Source organism: Talpa occidentalis, unplaced genomic scaffold, assembly GCF_014898055.3.
Source record: "Talpa occidentalis isolate TD23 unplaced genomic scaffold, MPIMG_talOcc4v2.1 talOcc4.4, whole genome shotgun sequence".
Classification (NCBI taxonomy): Eukaryota; Metazoa; Chordata; class Mammalia; order Eulipotyphla; family Talpidae; genus Talpa; species Talpa occidentalis.
Window position 1 is genome coordinate 90,357,610 of NW_023604295.1, and position 21,539 is coordinate 90,379,148.

The following is a 21,539-nucleotide window of genomic DNA, read 5'->3' on the forward strand; positions in this document are numbered from 1 at the left end:
TTCTTTTATTTATTTTAGTTCACCTTCACATTCATTCCTCTTTTGAGCACCCCTAATGCAGAAAGATCATGTATGAATTTAGATCTTTATAAACTTAAAGTCTTACAGATAACAATTTAGACTTAGCTTTAACTGTATCAACAACAAGTGCTCACTTAAGCTTCAATCTCTGTTAAATAGTTCATTAATACTTTAAATAAAAATCATTCAATAACAGAGGTGTAATTTCATATGGAGATATCTATAAGAGATATAAAGACATCATTTATATACACTGGTTTACTATCACTTCCAATTAAGTAGAAAGGATTACATGGAGAAAGTATTTTTGGGAGGACTTCATTTAAAATAATATGAAAAATAAGAATTCCTTCTTAGGCATGTGGAAGCATAAAAAAATACCACCCTTTCATTCATTACTTTCAGTTTGTATATTTTATTTCTCATGATGTAAACCTAACCATGGGATTTGACAACCACTCCAAGAATCAGGTAAAATTTTGCAGTTATAGCTATTTACAATGCTAGGAATGAGACTGATATATATATAGATCATATTTATATATAGATCATATATATATATGAAATATATGAAAATATTTGAAATATATATATATAGATCATATATATGTGAAGTGTACAGAAATGGTAATTATAATTATTTGTATGTTAGGTTTGCCATGATAATAATTAAAAAATTATATTAGTTTAAATTATGTGTATGCAACTTTAAAAAGTTTTTGGCTTGGGGCCAGCCTTTCACCAGTAGGCTGACTACTTTGGGTAGCGATTGGCTACTTCTTTCCCAGGTTTTCCGTTGAAGCAGTTTCAAACAGCAGGAGGGTGATCTCTGTATTCAGACCACCTAACAATCCCTGTTCAAAACAGATTCCTGCCTCCTTAAGTTTGCCTAGAAAGATTGTTTCTCTGAATTCTCTAGAGACATAGAGCTATCTTAATTACTTTTAACATGAGCTGACTATTTAAAACATTACACATTATAATATCTAACCAGCCATGCTTCAGGGCCTCCTCCATTATGATGATAGGCACCTACACTCTAAGACAATTGCTATGTTATGGTATTTATCAAAAACATACTTTAAATAGAAAAACAAATCTAGTGTTTCTCAGTGAAGCATTAGCCTTCTAATGGTGGGCATGCTTGTTCTGGAAATCAGTAATTTAATTTGATATATTTAGAGTTTTGAAAGCCAAACAATTGTCAAGATGCTAGTTCTCCTTGAGATTGTTGCTTTTATTTTTAAATTTCATTTTGTAACATGAATCTTGCCTCCTTTGAACTTACTCCAGTAGACTTTAGGTTTTAGTTTTCACACTGTGGTCTGTGTATGTCAGAAGAGTAACTTTTATCATAATTCAAAGAGGAAAACCAAAGTTTCTCTAGGTCCTTAGTTGTTATTTTTTGGGGGAGATGGAACAGAAAAATACATGTTTAGCAAAATCAGACTGAACACTATCATTTTTTGTTAATCCTTGTGGCTATAATTGAAAACAAATCTTTGCATAGATTTTCTTCCTCAAGAGAAGTTTACTTTTTAGTATGGCATTAGAATTAGATATAAACCAATAATTTTTCATTCATGGTGTACATCCCTAAAACTTTTCAACAGATTAGTGTTAAACATTAGAATTATGTCCTATAACAGTTCCAGGTTAGATAATTACATATCACGTTGTACAAAATTTCTCCTTATTCATGATTGTAATTACTCCCTTTGACCCATTTTCCTTTAAAAAATGGGCAGAAATCACTTAAAAGTTGAGTGGTTTGTATTTCAAGGCTGTATAAAAATACTGGATACCACATCTAATATTTGCTGTTAAAATATGAAAGGAGTACTATGCTCTATACAGGTATTGATACTTTCTTATTCAAATATATGTATACTGGTATTAATTCCTAAAATAGTTGTTTTTTTTTTTCTGATTTATCTAGAGAAAAACCAAAATAGCAAACCACAAAAAGTAACTTTTTATAAATCCCATTTCTGGTTGACTATTGGTACTCTGCAAATAGTATGTGAAAATAGAATAGTGGAGAAGATAGGAATTCTTTTAGGAATTCTAAATTCTTCAAGTTTTAAGTTTAAAATATAGTTATCTAAGTAAGATAAATCATGACATTTTGGTTTTGGTATTTAAATATATTTTGACTTATTTTTCTTAGAACTGAAATACATATAGCTTTTGAAATAATTTATTTGCCACGAATGTGTGTGCAATTTCTATCTTTATACTGATTTATCCTGGGCAATCAAAAAAAGTTCAGAATAATATACTATAATCATGTAATTATTCAAAGTTTCCTAAAAACAGATTAAAAGCAACTTAGAAAGTAATGGATTATTCTACTACTCTGGGTAGAATTTTAGAAATAATAGGAGTCTCAGAAAATGATATTAAAACAGTAGATATTCAAGAAAATGGAGATGCAGTGCTAGGAAAAAATATAATACAAAAAAAAAAAGGCAGCTGCAAAGTTACAGGAGATATTTAAGAAAAATTCAGACAAAGGATATCAGCTATAGTGTGATTGTGGCACAGAGAAGATAACTATGGCTTTTGACCCTTCAAAAGAAAAGAGTGAGGCACAACTGAAATATTGGAAAGATATGTAGTTGAAGGAAATAAAAATTCCTTCATGAAAACTGGAAAAATGAGTACAGGGCTATAGGAAAACTAAAAATACATAATGAGTACTACCTGAGAGTGGACTGCAAATATACTGAATTTGAAGAGACAATACTTTGTATTTTTGTTAGTTTTTTTAGTTTATTTAATTATTTTTAATTTATTTTTAACTCAGATAATATGAGGATACCCCCATCAGGTATTACTCTCATATTGCACTCACCACAGATTCACACATATTCCTTCACCACAGACCACTGTGCTTCCTTCCTTCTTTATTGTATACCCCCTCTCCTCCTTGGTGCTTCAGTTCTGTAGTCAGCTGCCATGAATTAATTTTTCAACTTGTCTTTATCTGACTATTAATTATTACTAGTTATTTTATATTCTACATATTAGTGACACAAGTTACCTATTTCTAAAGAAGAAGATTTTATATAACAGGGGGTTACTTTATACTGTAGCTATACTGAGATCAGATTAAAATAGATTTTCAAATTAGCTAACTTCTATTCAGAGCATATCCTAAATATGTGCATTTGAACTGGAAATAAAAGCTCAAATTATTTTCCCTCACATGTTTAGAACTTTTAAAATTAACATTCTAAAACAAAAAGTAAGTTAGAAGAGATTTGGAGGAAGAGAGACACATGTTTAACTTTAATTGACCAAATAGCATAATTTAATTTTTAAATTTATGGTGGAAAACTAGATTTTGATCGACATAGGAAAGAAGGAAGGGGCATTGTCAGGCTATTGTGAACCACACCGTGAAGAAGGAGATCTTTAGGGGTTTGAAAAACAGATATGGTCTGATGTAGAGAAAACAAACAAAGTGATAAAGAGTTGGGAAAAGGATAATGCGCAAAGGAATTTAAATTTAAACAATAATTTTATCTCAATATTGTGCAAATCGTTTACTTAATTGGAATTAGTATAGTGACCATATTATCTCTACGCCTTGTGGCATGCACCAGGTACTCTCCGACTCAATGGAGAATAAACTGAAAGATTATTTACTCTAATCTTGATTGGTGATTTACTCTACAAGACCTTGAAGCATCAAGACTCTTGGCACTGTTTGGTCTCTTTCACTCGTCTCCATTAGTGTGGAGGGATAGGTAAGCTGGGTGATGTTATCTTTGTCCAGTGACCAGTGTCTTGTTAGGAACCAGCTATATTTAGCTGTCTGAACATGACAAAGTTCTTATTAAGGTTCTTAAGCTTGTAATTAAAAATGATTGTCTAGAGAACACTTTAATGGCTCTGTGGAAAACTCAATCCATTTGCTAACTATGAAATCAAACATTGCAATTAATTACAGAATGTGCCAGGGTGACACTTTCTCTGACCATATTACCCATTCTCACATAGGGAGTGGGAAAATGTTTGCTGATTATGGTTTTTCCTTCTGCTCTGTCCATCAGCTGTTTTCATATCCCGTCTGTTCCTTTAGCCCTCACCTGCCGGCCTGTCGTTTTTGTGGCCGGGTTTTGTAGCCTAGAAAACCTTTAGATTAATGTACGGTGACTGAGACTTTGTTGCTCTCAGTGCAAATGATAACAAGTTTGTTTACCTCTCTCTTTCCTCCTTTGTCACATGGGTTCATTCTTCTTAGAGAATGCCTGTTTCATGCAGTTGTCACTCTGGGCATTTCATTATTCTACTGCTGCTTTTCCATGCTCCTTCAGCTTCTCCAGTTCCCCCGTTATCCATGACCCCTCCCCTGCTTCCCTGTCCTGCCCCCTCCCCACTGACCACCCCTCTTCTCTCCCTCACTCCTCTCTACCCTGGAAAGGAGTTGGGCCAATTGGCCCAGTCCTTCTGTGTTCATCTCTGCTTGGAGACCCATGGCATTTACCCACTGTTAACTCACAGTAATTCCCTGTGGCTGGAGAAGGGAGGCTCTTATGTCATAGAGGAAGGGGTCTTAAGCTCTATGGTTATTTCCCTTTACAAAGGGAGGTTCTCTGGCCATTTGGCTGACTAGGAGGTTAGCTGCCCCACACTCTGATTTTATCAGCCATCTCTGACTTTCTTTCTTTCATGGCAAGGCCTAACTCTCTTTCTTAAGAGATTGAAGCTGGAAAGTCTTGTTGCCTGAAGGGCCACTTAGAAGTCTATGACTGTTTCTCCAACCAAGGAAACCAAATAAGTACTGTTTCTGTGCTGCTGTGTCTGATCTCCACACCTTTCTGTGCCTCAGTTGCCTCTAGTGCACGGATAATCATGCCACCTATTGCACAAAGTTGTATGAAGATGAATTAGACTGAAACTAGTACCTAATACTCTTAGCTTAGTTTTACATATAGCTACTCACCCAGTTCTATCCTTGACCCCAAATACTGTCCCCCTACCCAGGAGGGTTTGCTAGTTTCACTATTTTCTCTCAAAAGCAGATTTATGAATATAAGGGATATAAGGGGGTTTATCTGCTTGTTGGGTTGTAGGTGTAGAGAAAGATATTTTCATTGTGTCATAATCATAACATATATTTTATCCTGAAATTATAAAATTTTATTTTATCGCAAAATATTTTGCAATGACATCTTTAGGCTATGAAATATGATTTATTTATATTCTGAAATAATGAGTGAAATTCTGTAGTTTACACTTCATCCAGAATATAGGGGGAAGGGAAAAGGTGTATACTACATTGATTATTATACTTATGTGGTGAACATTTTGCAAAATTGCCTGCATAAATTTAGGAGTCTTAAGAGATATTTTCAGTTTTATTTTATTTTTTAATCAATATTTCCAGTTTTCACCATGTGTTTCTTCAAAAGGGAGCAGCTGCTCACTATAGAATTGTAATTCCCTTTGTAAAGGGAAATAACCATAGAGCATATAAACTGGAAAAAAGTCACTTGTTCACTATAGTGACTTTTTTCCAGTTTATATGCTCACAGAATAAAATATGCAAAAGAACTAAAATTGTAAAGAGTTAATTACGATGTTTGCTAATATTTGAATTAGATTTAACTTTCGAAATTGGAAACATTTTTGAAGAGAAGAAATTATTTTCTTTCTAACTACCGAATTGTAAGTAATAGGGATCATGGTGGATGTGGGAGCAGTGTAAAGTCTTATATGTTTTGCCTTTTGTAAAGACACGCCTTTGGAGAAAAACAATAATTTTTAATGTCAGATAATGAAACTGCAAGAGTTCCCAGTTATCATTTTTGTATGGAGTATCTGCATTTATTTTTTTTTAAACTTCACATATATATTGATAACCTGTTAGAGCAGTACAAGTAGTTTGTTGGTTATAACAGACACATAACATTGAGTTTTAAACATTGTTCATAGCTTTATGTGTTAAATAGATGCTATGTAAAAATAGATACTGTATAATTTTATATATTATAATTTTATATATTATCTTTCAGATGTTTAAAAGAACTCAGGTATTTCAAATGATAAAGGAATAGATAAATAATCCAAAATTTTTTCATAAAATAACACATTTATAATTTGGTTTGTTTATTTTTCTATAAATATTTAGAGAGAAATAATAACTTCCAAGTATTTTGGAGACTTCACAGCAACCAAAATGACTTCATAATGTACAAGTAAGCCTATGCATTTCCATTGAGAAGACTGAGGATGTTTCTACATAGTAGTGCATTATTTTCATATACCAGCAAATATTTTAGTAATTTTAGACATTTAGGAAAGAGTTATTGTATGGCAAATAATACAAATACTCAGAATGAAACTTTGGATGTTTTTGTTAAGGACGAAAGGCTGCTTAGTAATATGTAAATCTATACATATTTATAATAGTCTCCCAAATAAATGTCTCTCTATTAGGAAGCAGTCTTAAATTTTCAAGAATAAATTTTGTAGTTTTAGGGAAAATGCTTTCATCTTGATAATAAAGAGCAATCACATTTTACAGTTCTATGATCTTGTTAATATTATGGAATATAAAGGCAATTCTACATGACACAGTTTAAAATTAAACCTGTGCTAGATTTTCTTAGTAATAAAGCAATTTCTACAACACGAGACCAATAAAGTAATTTTGGTTTGAAATAGCAAATGAATTAAAGGACTAATTACCAAGCAATTACCCTGTTATTTGATTACTACCTAAATAATGTAGATACAATTTTCCAGTAGATTGTAGTTTTACTTTTACTTGATAAAATGAAAATGGATTGAGGTAATTTAAAACTACATATCTAATGCAGCTAGAAATTTTCCTTTCAGGGATACTTAGAGACATCATTTCTTTGTTTTTTCTTCTTACACTCACCATAGGAAAAATCCAGGTGTGAGATCACATTTAATTTAAACTGTAAAAAAGACTAGATGATTACTTTGTCTGAAGGCATGGAAAAGGATGGATTGCATTTATTCCACACCAGAATTTCCAGAATTTGAGCTTAGGAACGTCTGATGATGGAAAACAAGAGAAAACAGTATAAATAATCTTTCAGCCAAAGGTAGTGATTTAATTGTAATTGAAAGTGGAGAACCAAAGATTCATAAGAAAACACATTTTAATATTTTAAAATTAATTTAGAAAGTATATTGAGTACATAGTAAACATGACACATTTTCTTTTAAATCCATTGTATTTATCTAAAAGAATTAGGATAATATCATTGCTATTGCTATTACATAAAAATAGTATATTGGTCAATGTGAAATGTGCATAAAAATCCATTTTCCAATGTAAATTTGGATTTTTACAAGATCAGTCTAAATACAATTAAACACACTTCTTTTGTCTACATATGGAAGCAAAATACATTTTCCATTTTCTTGCTTGTGAAGGTGTTCAGGATATGAGCAACATCAATATTACCTTGATTGAATATAGAAATTGTTTGCTATTAAACTGTTTCAGTTTGCAAACTAAAATGTGTGCCCTGGTGCCACATCAAAGAATGGCTGGCTGTCATTAAGAGACATCAAAGGGCAGCTTCCCCGAAGCCTTTAAGTTTTATGGTAGGTGCCTCATAGAGTTGTCAGGTCATACTGGGATACCAGAAGAAGACTCCATCTAACTATGGTTCCTTTCATCTATTTGGGAAGGTAAGCATCCTGGGTTAGAAAAAGTTCTGTAGTGATTTGAATACTGGACATCAAGCCTCTCTGATTACAGCCGCTCCCAGCATGGAAGCTGCTGTCCTGGTCTCTCTTGATGGACACATCTGGGGAACAGAAAAATGATCCTTGTGATAATATCATTGAGCACCTATGAAGCATGGAAACATAAACCTCTTTTTTTTTTTTGTACTCCTTTCGGCAAACAAACACATGGGTATTTTTGGTATATTTAGGCAATTCAGGATAACTTTGTAGAGGGACCATTTCCAAATTCTAAAGCAGTGCTCTTATTCGCTTAGCATGGGGCTGAAACATTTTCTGCAGAGGAACAGAATAGTGGGATTTCTGTTTAAACCAAGTGGCACAATAAATCCATTTTTTTTTTTCCTGGTTAAGCCTACTTACACTGTTATTCCCTCAGTGAGATATTACAAAAATATAGAGAATGATATCTTTCCAATCAAATTAGGGCACAACAATGGCTTATTTTGGGGTTGTTAGATATATGAATGTATTGCAAATGAAAACACTTATGGTCTTAGATTACTTTGATGTTTTTGTGGTTTGTTTTCCAGTCACATCTGCACCGTCCCAGGTTAAATTAATTTAATATTGCTAAAAAAGTATATCCTATATATTGTCATAAACCTAAGACATATCTTGACTAGTTGTTTCTACTTTATTAGAAATAAACAAAATTTTCTCAAGAACTTACAAATTACCATGAGCTGTGAAGGTTTATTTTGCCTAAAGAATTAATACATTTAAAGAATACAGTTAAAACCACTTTGTACTGCTTTGATCATTCACTTACTTGTCATTAAGTAGTCTAAGCATTTTATTATGAAAGGATTCTGTTTACAAATTAGACCAAAGAACACGTTTCACACCAAAGATCCACATATATATTGTATTTTATTTCAGATGCACATGACACCACCTTAATATTAGAGCCAGATGATTAAAAGAACATTACCTGAGCCATGAGAGTCACTGAATGAGCTATGCTAAATTGGTTGTTTTCTGTTTTGTGATTAATTGTGCTTCTAAACCATATTTTAGCGTGCTTTGTTTTTCTGTCCCCAGTCATCCCATATTATTAAAGAGAAATTCTGCATATCTCTCCTGGAGTCCAATTAAGGATTTGCATCATGACTAGATTTTTCACTTTAATTACTGTATATAAAGTAGGTTTTGACTTATTTCCATATTTATCAAACTATGCAGAAGAAGCAAAATTCATCAAATAAACAGATATCTGTGGCTATAATTGCAGCCTGCATCGAGCATGTAGGAAGAAAATATGAGGGTCCAAATTTCATTATGTAGAACATAATAAACATCTGAATAATTAAACTGTGTGTAAATCATAGGCTTGGCAGTAGTAAGAATAGGAAAGACACCTTCATTTGATCCAAAAAATATTTCTAAAAATATATCTTGAACATTAGACAAACAAGGAGTTGAAAAAACTTACACTTCTTATTAGGTAAAAAATATAGCATTGGATAATGAGTATTCAATTTTTTTTATTAATTATGAGTTTTTTGTGTGCATAGGTTTCCAAAAGTCCTTTTTTTCAGCAAATAGGAAAATAAAACAAAAATAAGTTAATGTAAGCAAATTATTTTCATGATTTTTCTTTGCACTTATACTGCAAAGTAATTAACACTGGGAAAGTGATCCACCATTTCTAGGATTAAGAAAGTGCTCTTTACAAATGATTAGATAACCTTATTATGTGTGCATATTTGCATATTAAAGAATTTGTATCTAAATAAATATAGGAACATAATTTTTATTATATTAAACATTTAATGATGGGGATCATATTAATATTATGACCAAGATGCTAACAACCTATTAAAAATGAAAAATCTAGAACTTTTTACATTGTAAGCATGATTCTTTAACTTATAAGACATTTAGAAAAAGTATTTCAAATGATTTTACCTTAGGTTATTTAATTATAAAAACTTAAACTGTCTCAAGTGTCATAAATGAATTGGGTTTATTAATTTCAAAACTTTCAAAAAGACATTTTTAATTTAAATTTTTATCATAGTTAAGCTCCTGACAAGGAAAGTTTAATTCTAGCTATTGCAAGGTTTCTAAGGGCTTTGAATTAATTTATCTTGTAGTCATGCTGTGAATGTAACTGGTTACTTTTGAATTAGATATTAAGGATACATAAAGTGATGAACTTGCTTAGCTTCTCCTATGTGAAGATTCATCATATGTTGATTTCCACAGGCTCCCAGAAGTGAGCATGTCTATAAAATAAAATCTGCTTAGTGTTGTCTAAAATTATTCATTTCTCTTTTGCAATTGATTTAGAAATTTTCTTTTCACTTTTAAGTATGTTACAAATAATGAGTATATGACTTTCTAAGGGTAACTAGGGTGAATAATGTCAAGGCCATTATATCACAGTCCATGTAAATAACTTGGATATATTTCAATATGCAATGCATGTAGACAGCAAATGTACAAATTTGATTATGGAATTGCAGTGAATGGTTTTTATTTTCGGAGGATGTGAGGTAAGAAAATTGGTTTGAATTCACTTAAATAAAGAGTTTCTGTATATCTCTTTGTACTAAGAATCCTAATAGCTGTGTGAATAGTTTTCTTGATCTACTTTAATATTATAGTTGTTTTTTCTGGGCAAGCCCACTATTACTCTCTTAATGTCTATATGCAGGGATATTTTGAACAACAAAAACATAAAATCAAAACATTTTATGTGAACAAATAAAAATGATAAAATTGAAGAGTCAGTAAGTTGATAATTTAGTAACTTCTCATCAGAAGTTATAGTTGTTTAACTTAAATGTAAGTTTTAAAGACCTATATCTGGGAATAAAATCATTTATATAATCTTATAATAAAGAGATACTGTATCATGAAAACAGGAGAAAAAACGTTTTGAAGCATTTGTCTACTATGAGTAGAAATATTGCTAAACTATTCCAAGAGGTTATTACAAAGATCAACTTATAAATTTCTGTGGAAAAAGCTATAGTTTGATATTCTAAATAGAGAGCACTTCAGAGCAATATTCCATGAGTCAAATCTTCAATTTATGATTAGAGAGAAATTTCAATTTCTGAGTACCCGAAGTAACACAAGGGGTGCCACTGACGTCAGGAATAATTCTGCTAACATGACAAAAAATCTAATAAGTTTTCTAGGATTAAAAAAATAACTGTAATTAACATCTATATTTCATGGATAAGTCTGAAAAAGTTTTTCATTTCCTACATTGGTTTTGATTATAGTGGTAGTGTTAGTTAAATGAATATTTCAGGAAATGTCTTTTTTGAAGAAAAGAGTTTAGTTTTAATTTACAAAATAGATTTGCTTTATATAATACCTAGTGCAGATCATGAACATGATTATTTTTTCTTCTTGGCAAGAAAATGAGATGCCTTTAAATTGTAGGCTTCTTCTTAAAGGAAGAATTTGCTGGCATCTAGAACTCTTTTCAGTCCCCACTCAAACAACATATATTTCTTTTTTTTTTCTCTTCTATCTTGATAATATATAAAGTTTCTCTGTAGAAAAGAAAAGCCCAGGTTCCTGCACTTTACCCCAGATCACTGATTTAGAATGTGAAAGCTAAATCAGAAAAATTTGCACTGTAAACATTTATCTTAGGCAGTGCTGCACTGGCAAATGTTTAATTACTTGGTCCATGAAAAAAATGTATGTGTACAATGCTACTTCAATTAAAAAAAAAGTATGTGTAATATATACAGATACAGTGTACACATATATGTTTATATTACGTAAAATTACATGTATGCCATAAAGTTTATTATAAAATTTGTTGATATGGATAATATAGTGTACAATATAAAACAATAAAATATCTAATATTCTTTGTTGTAAATTCAATAAAACAAACTGATTTCTTTAATTTTTGCTGAACTATTTAACTGAAAACAAATCATAACATCATAACTGATGAACAAATAAATATTGTTCCAACATGAATGTTGTTTGATATTTTTGTTTATGGTAAAATGAAAATGAACCAGTGAAAATTATATAAGAAATAATTTAATTTATGATGTCAGTAACATCTTCGTTGAATTGGTTAATAGATTTTAAACATTGAAATAATATTTCACCAGTTTTCTGTGTTCTAGATAATGTAATGGTAAAGACACAACGCATTTTCATTTAATCTGCATAATACAGAATAGGCAACAAAATCAATAAAGGGATAGGCCTGTTTTATGGAATCTTTCAAATTTCATGCTGCAAACACACCTACCGTGGCCAATTGCAAGTTACTAATGTGATGTATGTAAAGCAGAGTTGGGATGGAATGCCCAGTTGGGCACAATTATATAATATTTATATTTATGCCCACCATTGTGACATGGCTAATATAAATAACTTGAAGAGCAATATAGTAGTAAAATGCCACAAATTATTAGGAAGTGATGGATTTTGAATATTTATTACCTCTATTTGTAAAATACTCTATTTAAATAATTTAAATACACTTAAGATAATTTATATTTAAAAACATAATTTAATTTTATAATGATTGTGTTTAATAACTGCCTCACAAAATTCCTGAAAGTTTTTTTTTTTAATTTATTTATGCATACACGATCTGGGGTACAGGCCAGAGATGCGGAGGGGGGGGGGTAGGAGGATTCACCAGAGACAGAGTAGGGAACAGAACAGGCATACTGAGTGAAATACACTGCTGAGGGGAGCAGCAGGAGAGTCAGAAGAGGTCTGCTGCACCATGTGGGTTACTCCCTGGCCAGCCGGGGATCAAACTCATGCTGAAGAGACTTCGGATTGCTTCATAGTGCAGTACTTAACACCTTGCGCCACTAGGGAGGCCCGAATTCCTGAAAGTTTAACAATTTAAACTTTGATTAAAAATATAATCAGAAATATTAGAAGTTTCTCAAGATAACAGATACATAGACAGATTTCTTTTATAATGGATTCAACTGAGTTTACATGCATAAAAATGTAGTAGATGGCAGTGTATGCGTATTAACATCAAACTGTAAAGACTGCTGCCCTTAAAGCCCTTAGCTTTGTGCTAATAGTTGTGGAAAATGCAGAGATATACACATGCTTTTATTTTTCACCTCAGGCTTTCATAATATATTTGCATAATAATGTTAAGATTATATAGTGATTAATGCAAAATAAAATGTTGAAGTATGGCAGCAAAATGGCAACTTGGTGATGACCATAAATAATATGAAATGTATCTTGGGAGAGTGGAACTTAATTGGGACTCTGGAAAATGGGTCATCACATCCAGACATTGGCATGTTAGAGAGAAAGGAATAGCAAGCAACAAAATTAACTGAACAAAGACAAAATTCAGAAGATTTTATCTGTTATTTCCTTTAGGTTTCAGTAGTTTAATCCAACCCACACCTAATCAGAGGATGTTAGGATTTTTAAATTTTTTTTAAAGATATATTTATTTATACAAGCATTGGGTACAGTCAGAAGCGTGGGAGGGTGAGAGAATTCAGTAGAGCCAGAGCGGAGAACAGAACAGGCAGAGTGATGAAATATTCTGCTGAGGGGAGCAGCGGGAGCAGCAGGAGAGGTTTGTGCACCACGTGGGACCCTCGCTGGCTGCCAGGGATAGAACCGGTGCTGCAGAGGCTGCAGGCAGCTTCGCAGCCCAGCACTCAACCGCTGCACCAATAGAGGAGGCCTGGAATGTTAGGATTTTGCGAGAATTCACAGGATCACTAATTCTGGTCTCTTGAGGTATATCTTTCCTATTCTTTTTTAGATCTGTATTCTCAAACTCCTCTTCTTTTTCCTTTAACATCTTTGATCTTCCCTTATGTTGTTCCATTTCCTCCCATGGAAACTTGTCCGTTTCACTGCTTCTAGTTCTGTTGGGCTACAGACATTAAGTCCTGTAGGATCAGCAAAGGGTTAATTGGTTTCTTTATTGATCTGTTTAACAGCAAATTTTCTGTAATTGTGTAGTTTACACAAAATTCAGAAGTGAAGCTAGAGAGAAGCTATACTTCTTCCCAGGTATGTACACTTTTCCACGGATGTAGAGAAATTTTTATAGAAGTTAGATAAAGCAAGCTTTAATGTAAGGATCCATTACCCAAGATATAGCAGACAGGAAAGGGTAGAAGCCTTACTCTTGGAGATGGAAGGTTAAGGGTCATGATTTCTTTGTATTTCAGGCAGGATTTATCATACAACGAAAGGTATGGTGTATGTGTGTGTGATGACTATGATGATGACATGATTTCAGAAAGATGGGATCTTTGCTCATTTGACCAGAGGAGACAAAATACTGTCTTTCTGCTCATCCTTCAATTTATCAAAATGTCATGTTTTCTTCATTATTTTTATTATGTAAGTATTGTATACACTGGAACTAATAGTATCCTAAGATTACATTTCTTTTATTTTACACCATTTCTCCCCATATATTTTTTTAAAGATTTATTTTATTTATACAATAGCTGGGGTACAGGCCAGAGGCATGGGAGGGTGAGAGTATTCACCAGAGACAGAGTGTGGAACAGAACAGGCAGATTGACTGAAGTACACTGCTGAGGGGAGCAGCGGGTGAGTCAGGAAAGGTATGTTGCACCATGTGGGTTGCTACCTGGCTGGGGATCAAACTCATGCTGCAAAGGCTGAGGACTGCTTCATCATGCTATGCTTAACCCCTTGCACCATCAGGGAGGCCCTTCTCCCCATGTATTTAATAAGTGTTTCCTTTTTTGTTAAATTTCTTTTTTTTTTCTTTTTTTTCAAGATTTATTTATGTATACAAGAGCTGGGGCACAGGCCAGAGGTGTGGTGGGTGAGAGGATTCACCAGAGACAGAGTGGGGAACAGAACAGGCAGATTGAAGTACAAGCTGAAGGGAGCAGCGGGCAAGTCAGAAGAGGTCTGCTGCACCATGTGGGTACCTCCCTGGCTGGGGATCGAACTCTTGCTGCAGTGGCTGCTGACAGCTTCATAGTTTGCGTCCCAACCCCTTGTGCCACCAGGGAGGCCCCCTTTTTTTGTTGAATTTTTGCACTGCTATCCAGAGTCTTCCCATGCAGTATGAAAGCAGTTGTTAAATGTTTTCCAGTAAGTAAATTTTCTTGTATTTGTGTTCTGTTTCTGAATCTCATATTTACCTCAATCTTGAATCTCATATTTACCCATTTTGACAGAATACATTCTCTATTAGTTTCTTGAGAAAAAGCCCAAAGGAATAAATATATGTGCAAGAATACTTTCATTCTATTCTCATACTTGATTAATTAGACTTGATACAGAACTCGAATTGGATATTTTCTTTTTTAAAATTAATTAATTTTATTTTAAATTATTTTTCATTTTTTTACAACGTTTGCTCTCTTTTCTCAGGTGTAGTCCCCATAGAATTTCCACAACCAGTTCACCTATGCACTATCACCATAGTCCCTTTTGCTCTTCCCTCTCTCATTTTGGTCCCTTTCCCTCCCTCTCCTTTGCAGAATTTCTCTGATTTATAGTTATCTTTTTATTTTTATTTTGTTTTGTTATGTTTTTATTGTTATTATTTTTCCCTAATGACTTATTTGTTTCCCCTATATTCCTCCTATAAGTGAAACCATTTAGTATTTTTCTTTTTCCTTCTGTCTTATTTCACTGAGCATAATCCCTCTAGCTCCATCCATGTTGCTGCAAATGGCATCAATTTATCTTTTTTGATTGCTGAATTGTATTCCATTGTGTGTATATACCACATCTTCTTGATCCAGTCATCTATTTTTGAGTATTTGTGCTGTTTCCAAGTCTTCTATTTTTTTTTTAAGATTTATTTATTTATTTATCTATCTATCTATCTATCTATTTATTTATTTATTTATGCAAGCACTGGGTACAGTCAGAAGCACAGGAGGGTGAGAGAATTCACCAGAGCCAGAGCAGGGAGCAGAGCAGGCAGAAGAACTGAATTACACCGCTGAGGGGAGCAGCGGGTGGCAGGAGAGGTCTGCGCGCCATGTGGGACCCTCCTCCAGTGGCCGGGAGCAGCTGGGGATCGAATTGGTGCCGCAGAGGCTGTGGGCAGCTTCGCAACCCAATGCTCAACTGCTGCGCCACCGGGGAGGCCCTGTTTCCAAGTCTTACCTAGTATAAATAGTGCTGCAATGAGCATAGGGGTACAGGTATTCTTTTGAATCAATGTTTTTGTGTCCTTTGGGTAGATCCCTAGTAGTGGAATTGCTGGGTCATATTGTAGCTCCATTTCTAGTAGTCTGAGGAAATTCCATACAACCTTCCATATGGTGGACCAGTTTGCATTCCCATCAACAGTGTAGGAGAATTCCTTTTTCTCCACATCCTCGCCAACATTGTTTTTTGAAAGATTATATTTATTTTTAGACAAGAACCAGGTTACAGGCCATATGCGCAGGAGGTGAGAGGATTCACCAGAGACAGAGCGGGGAGCAGAACAGGCAGACTGACGAAATACACTGCTGAGGGGAGCAGCGGGAGTGGCAGGAGAGGTCTGCGCGCCATGTGGGACCCTCGCAGGCAGCTGGGGGATCGAGCCGGCATTGCAGAGGCTGAGGGCAGCTTTGAAGCCCAGTGCTCAACTGCTGCGCCACCAGGGGAGGCCCCTCACCCAAATTTCTAAATGGATCTTTTTATATTCACCCTTGCCTTCTTTTAGGTCAAAATTTCAACAATTTTCACAACAACTAGATGTGTTTTTTTGAATTGCATATCTGATGCTGTCAAGTCCTACTTAAAATTAGTCTTCAATGGGCTTCCATTGACCTTAGGATGAAAATCAACATCTTGGACAAGGCCTACAAAACCTTGTGAGATCTAACTTTGATCTGTGTCTCTAGTGATGTCATATTACCATTTTTTCAGTTCTTTTACCTTATGATCTCCAAACCAATGACAGGGTCTTTTTTTTTTTTAAAGATTTATTTATTTATTATTTATTTATACAAGCACTGGGTACAGTCAGAAGTGCGGGAGGGTGAGAGAATTCACCAGAGCCAGAGCAGGGAGCAGAGCAGGCAGAAGGACCAAAGCACACTGCTGAGGGGAGCAGCTGGTGGCAGGAGAGGTCTGCACGCCATGTGGGACCCTCCTCTGGTGGCCGGGGAGCATCCGGGAATCGAACTGGTGCTGCAGAGGCTGCAGGCAGCTTTGCAACCCAGTGTTCAACTGCTGCGCCACCAGGGAGGCCTGACAGAGTCTTTTTCTATGTTCTTTTGTAGATACTAGTCCTTAACCTTCCTAATCTTTACTTTTTAGTTTTTTTTTTTTAATATTTATTTAGGCATAGAAGAACTGGGGTGTAGTCCAGAGGTGTGGAGGGTGAGAGGATTCACCAGAGACAGAGTGAGGAATAGAACAGGCAGATTGACTGAAATATACTGCTGAGAGAGGGTGAGAGAGGAGAGGTCTACTACACCATGTGGGTTGCTCCCTGGCAGGCTAGGGGATCAACTCATGCTGCAGTGACTGTGGGCAGCTTCAGAGGTTGTGTCTTAGCCCCTTGCGCCACCAGGGAGACCCTTTAATTTTCAGTTCTACTTTTACTTCTTCAGGACATCTTTTCTAGCATCCTATATATATATTTTTATAGATATGGTGTAGTAATATACATCTAAAACATATGCAGTATTGTAAACCAGTGTTTCTTCAACAACAAAAAAATCTCACACATAACTCTTTATCATCACAATTATAATTTTTGTAATTTTTTGGTATTATTTCCTAATTAATATATGGTCTCTTAATTAGGCTATAAAGATCCATGAAGATAGGAATCTTGTCTATTTTAATTTAACATTTTATCTTTTTAATTTCACATATGTCCAACATATAGTAGGCTACAACAAATATCAAATATTTGTTGAATAAATGAATGATTTTTCCCTTGCTTTTTTTTTCTATTCCTTTTCTTCTTTCTTTCTTTCTTTTTTTCATTCTTGCTCCTTTTAGGGGAGGTGATCATGAGTGATTAATTACCTGATTTTATTTGGGTCAATCAGAAAACAAATCAGAAATGATCAATAAAGTAATTATTTAAAAATCACCTTGAATTCTCAGTTAATAAAATTGTTACAGTGAGCATTGTTATAGCAGTGTTTAATTTTGAGGTATATTTATTTGGAAATTTCCAAACCCAAATTATATTGTTTATAAAAAATAGAAAGTAAATGTATTAAGTTTAACTTGGTTATTATTTTAACAATATACAATATATTACAGTTATTTTGCTTAAGAACAGTAAACACACTCAGCAAGGAATGAGCCACTCATTGTGTGAAATCATTTCTTACTTCTTAATTCATAATGAGTTCAGCTTATTCTAGAAAACTGTATTTGTAACTCATGATTTAATAAACTATTTGTTTATAGATGCTTATGTGTGTACCTTAGCTTTCTACTTGAGTCCTACATGATTATGCCCAGAAATGATAATGATACTATTATTTTTTTGTCCTTTCTTGTGGGACCACACATATAATCCACATTATAATTAAGAAGGTAAATCATTTGCATTTCCACCCATATTTTTATTTGTGACTATGTTTTCTTTCATTTTAAAAAACATGATTCATGTTCTATTGGATAATACCTTTCTGTATGGATTGTGCTACATTCTCAAAAGGCAGAAATGTGAAGTTTAGATAAATGTCATATATTTTTACTTTTCTCAAAATGTAAAATACAACAGAGGTGAGTGACAGCTGTGTGAGGATATGTATATTCAGAATCCTCTTGCTGGATTTTGGCAGAGTCTGCTGTAGTTCCAGTCCCTTTGTTTACCATGTGCAAAAGACTGGATCAACTTTCAAACACTTTATTATGGCTTAATGGGGGAATCATTAGTAGATGAGTTTAACAGACCCAAATGCTAGACACTCAGTGGTTTATTTTTCAAGAATAAAATAATGTCTGTTTCTAACCTTCAGTAGTTTAAAGCAAATTTGCATACAGCTGTATCCAGTTAAGTGCCTTTCATACTTCTTGTTACATTAAGAATGTACAAGCATTAAGAGTGCTTGTAATACAATTGACTTTAGGCTGAATTTTACATTAATGGCACCCTTTGTTATTTAGCTGGCATTAAAGGCTTAAGTACAAGAAAATCCATGTAGAAAGCATATCATTTTTATTTTAATTTAAACTCCCAAGAAATTTGTGACTAAAACATCCGTTATGCCATTTGGAATAATTTTTTCCCCTAAAGCTCTTTGTAGCAAGAGACAAATGTTAGCAGAATCCTGAAAGCACAGTTACCTCAGGATTGCTGGGCAAATTGATAAAGATGACACTGATACAAATTGAAACCACAATGGCCAGGGGACAGAAAGCTGATGGGGTTTGGGCCTCTCTTAGGATGCTGTTAGGAAAAGGGCCATTAACATTGGCAAATAACAAAAAGGGCTTTAAGTAGGACGCTAACAAATCCTGCTAGGGAAATGGCATAACCACTGCCAGAACAGGAAGTGATTTCAACTAATCTCTAATGGGAATCCTTTGGACAATCTATCTTCTCCTAGAAATTAAACTATTTATATGACATATTTTTTTCTTGTTAACATCTCTATTAGGAACTATTAAATATCTAATAGAATGCTTGTTTTTCTAGAATTGTGTTATTCTAGGTAAACAAATTTTATGGTTAACTTTAGTGTTACAACTCTAAAATATATTACTCTGCATTTGATTCTATTCATCAAAAATTAGGCCATTACTTTGCACAAAGCACTAGGCCAGGAGCTTCCCTTTCTTATTATGTAGGAAATACATTGACTATAATTGTGCACTTTGTTGATGAACTGGGATTCTGTAGTGTCTCCTGTATTGTCCATTCTGAATATTAATTCTCATTGAAAAATAGTTCAGAAATGAATGGAAAAGGTAAAGGAGACTGCACTAATCTCTGTGAAACTTTATTCTTTTATTTGCTTCTTTTTCTTAGAAGTAAGGACTAAGTAAAAATTGATTAATTGAGGGAGCTGAATAGTTGAGGTCCAAATAATTTAATGTTTATAACAGACTCATCCTCTACGTCTTCAGTTATTCTTTTAAGAGTACTTCTTGAAACTAATCTCCCTGACATAATTTTAGAAGTGACATTTCAATGTCCAATGAATAAAAGATGGAAAAAGACAGATAGGAAGAAAAGAAAGCTTGGGTTTATAGATGAAAGTGGGACAATGAAGACCCCTACTACCATTGAGTTGCTGTGAATGTCTGCTTTTAGATTTGTTAATAGTTGCTTTATATATGTTGATGAGCCTTCATTTGGTACATATATACTGATGAGTGTTATATCTTTCTGATGTTTTGATCTGTAAATAATTGTATAAGGTTCATCCCTGTCTCTTTTTACGTTCTTAAGTGGGAGGGCTATTTTATGTTGTATCATTGTTCCTGCCATTTTTTTTGGATCCCACTTGTTTGTAGCATTGTTTTTGTAATCATTTACTTTGAGCCTGTGTTTATCTTTGGAGCACAGATGGGTCTCTTGGAGACAACCAAAAATTGCATTTTGTTTTCTTTTTTTTTTTTGAAGATTTGTTTATTTATGTATACAAGAACTGGGGTACAGGTCAGAGGTGCAGGGGGTGAGAGGATTCACCAGAGACAGAGTGGGAACAGAATAGGCAGATTGACTGAAATACACTGCTGGGGGGAGCAGTGGGCAAGTCAGGAGAGGTCTGCTGCGCCATGTGGGTAGCTCCCCTGGTTGGAGTTCAAAGTTGTGCTGCAGTGGTTGCATATAGCTTCATAGGTTGCATCTTAACCCCTTTAGCCACCAGGGAGACCCTATATTTTATTTTCTGATCCAACCATCTACTCTCTGATTCTTGATTGGTGAGTTCAATCCCATAGACTGGGATTAGTATACTATGGAATGATAAGTCTACTGGGAGGCAAAATAAATATCTGGAGAGTGTGATTAAAGAAAACACCTAATGGAACAAAAAAGCATAGTGAGGACCTACCAATATTTCGGTGGAAATTGACAATTTGGAAAGTTGGCCATGCTCAGAGATTACTGTTTTAGAAGTGTGGATGACACTGTTATCTTGAAAAATATTCCTGAAGGGCTGGATATCAAGATATAACTATTCAAAGCAAGGCAATAATTCATTCTCCATAGTTGGGTAAAAAATCAGTGATTGATCTGAATGATAAAGCAGAACTCCAAATCTTGTTTTTGTAAACTTACTAGACTGCAGGAGACGGACAAAAAAAAGTGAATGAGTGAATTGGTCAGTGAAGACTCACAAACAGAAGAAATTATCTCTTGTTCACCTAGTGAAGTGGTTATCTTTATAAGGAAATGAAGATCAATTGTGGCTAGATTTCATGGTTTTTAAAGAGATATCACTAATTTAATGCCCTGCATTATAAATGCTTTAATGGATATATATTTAAAAAACCAGAAAGTAGGGGGCCTCCCCTGGTGGCGCAGCGGTTGAGTGCTGGGCTACAAGGCTGACCGCAGCCTTTGCAGTGCCGGTTTGTTCCCTGGCTGCCGGCGAGGGTCCCACAAAAACAACAACAAAAAAACAAAACAAAACAAAACAAAACAAAACAAAACAAAAAAACCAATAACCAGAAAGTAGGTAAAAATGTGATGAACCAGATCCATGAGTTCTCCATATTTATACTGTTTTCTTACATAGCATGTGTGACCCTGACCCTTACTTCTCACTTCCCATATGCCACTCCCTCTTCACTCTTCACTTGCTGCACTTGACTTCTTAAAGTTATTTAAGAGGTTCTGTTTCGAGGCCTACCCTGGTGGCTCAAGG